Raw genomic sequence first — 2,405 nt, forward strand, 5'->3', positions numbered from 1 at the left:
GTAACCAATGATATTGCAATACGTGTTAACCCTCGATTGGATGGCATGGTGATATAAAAGAGACGCCCCGTGAGAGAGGGGGAGGAGAAAGGGAAAGGGACGGAGAGAGGAACTGTGCTCTCTCGGGGCGTACCACTCAGGAGAACGATTAAAGCTTTCCGCTGCACAAATCGTGTTGAGTGCTTTCCTGCTGGACGGGAGGGCGCCCGACACTCTCTATTGCATAAACATCCCTGGTCCTTAACACTGTGTTAAGCACAGTGCTGAGGAACAGCAGGAACCAATAACCAGAGCCCAGATATAATACCCAGCTAAAGTGCACCTTCCCGCATTCTACTCACTTAGTGGGCACTTGCCCACTGCCACGGGGTTTTCTATGTGTGGTGGGTGCAGCAGTAATCATAGCTGGCAAAAGTTCCTCCCTCCATGCAAGAGACAGCGGAACAAACAGTAAACAAAGACCTGTCAGAGGCTAAGTGCTCCCGTAGGGTGAAAGCAGGGGGAGGGGCTAAGGAGTGAAGGAGCCGTCTTCACTGAGGCAGGGCTGCTTGAGCAGCGTGACTCTGCAAATGGACGGGCAAGCCACGCAGAGATCTGGCAGCAGAGTGCCCCTGTGAACACCACCGCCCATACGGACAGCACAAGTTTAATGAGAAGCAGCTCTGTGCTCAGTACTCTACTGGTCTCGTGAAGGATGCTGAAGTACATACAGGACGGACAGGTCTTGCCCTTTCGAGCCCCTCGGACACTGGAACTGTGCTCCCTGGATGACTCTGCCACGAGCTGGATGACCTCAGGATCTCGTGTCTCGCTCGGTTCCTCACATGCAGGGTGGGAAGAATAAGAGCAGCGCTGATTCCTCGGAGTGACTGGGAAGACTGATGCATTCCATGAGGAACGTGCCAGCGAGCCTCACCAAGCGCTGGCTGTGGGCATCGTGGCAACTGCGCTGTCTCTCACCATTGCTGCCCATGCTGTCTACTTATTGAGACCGTACTTAAAATAAGATCTCAAACTCTTTATGGCATTTCTGATCACACTAAAATTGGGGCCGGGGAGATGGCTCAGTGGAATAAGTGCTTCCCTGGCAAGCACAAGGGCCTGAGTTCAATCCCTGGTTCCGCAAAAAAAAAAAAATATGATAAGGAAATTGACACGGTACTTTCTGAGCCTTGGGGTTCTCTACATTATTGGCTTTCAACCAAAAGCAATTGTACCCTCCCAGGGGGTTTCTAGAGATATCTGGAGACTTCTTTTTAGTATCTTACCTTTAATAGTCACTTAAAATGTAATTGTACTTATTTTATCTGGGCACATTGGCCATTGTCACAAAAGGGGGGAGCTGCTGTTGGGATCTAGTTGGTGAGGGCCTAGGATACTGCTAAATGTCCTTAAACTAATTAATTAGTTAAAAAAAAATTACGAAGTTCAAAATAATAGTGCAACGCTCCAGAGGCCCGGTTCTACATTGATCAGAGATAAAGATAAAGAGCTCCTGCCTCAAGCAGTTCTGTGCATTAGTCAGCTTTAGCACTGCTGACCCTGCAACTGCCTTGGAGGTGCTTATCTGACTCGCTGATCCAGAGACCGCAGCTCATGTTCTCCTAGTTCTAAGGCAGGAATGACATGGCAGCAGGGCACCACAGGGGGAGGTTGCCCAGCCATGGCAGCCAGGACTCAGAGAGAGAGAAGCCAGGCAGAGAGAGACCCCCGGTGACCCACCTTCTTCATCTTTCCCCACTCTTCCAGCACATTCAGCTGTGAGCTCCCCAATGTAGTATATCAGAGTAGGATGAGTCCAGCAACCCTGTGACCACAAGGCCTTCCAAAAGCCCCATGACATCGTCACCTCATTCACTCTCTTTTGTGCCAGCACTCCATTGTCTGGACAGAGGAGATGCCATAGCTGAGGGCATTTGGTGCCCACCCTTTTGGTAGCTATCTCAAAAGAAGAGTGGTGGAGTAGGGATTATAGAATACAGAGCAAGGATGGGGAACGCTATGAGATTTCCCGGGACCAGTCACTCACCCAGCTATAAGTCTAGACTAACATCTGTCCAGAAGAAATAAAGTATAGATGTCAAAAAGCTCTCCAGGAAACTGTCCAAAAGAAAAGATAAGCTGATGGGGAAAGGAAAGAGGAAGGAAGGAAAAAATATGTTTACACACAAGATAGTTAAGATAGTTATACAGTTAGTTCCTCTTAGTTCATTGAAAAGAAAGGTCTGTGCTAATATTGCTTGGAAAAGATATCATACCTGTGCCTTGTACTCTGAATAACTACTCTGAAGATAGTATGCACTGTGTTGGTTTTTGTTGCTCTCCTACTAACCTGTTTTGAAATGCTGTTTCGTTGTTAGCTTTTTTCTCTTTAAAATAAAAAGTAACTAATGAAAAGCAAAAAA

The sequence above is a fragment of the Octodon degus genome, unplaced genomic scaffold, assembly GCF_000260255.1.
Source record: "Octodon degus isolate 3935 unplaced genomic scaffold, OctDeg1.0 scaffold00011, whole genome shotgun sequence".
Lineage (NCBI taxonomy): Eukaryota > Metazoa > Chordata > Mammalia > Rodentia > Octodontidae > Octodon > Octodon degus.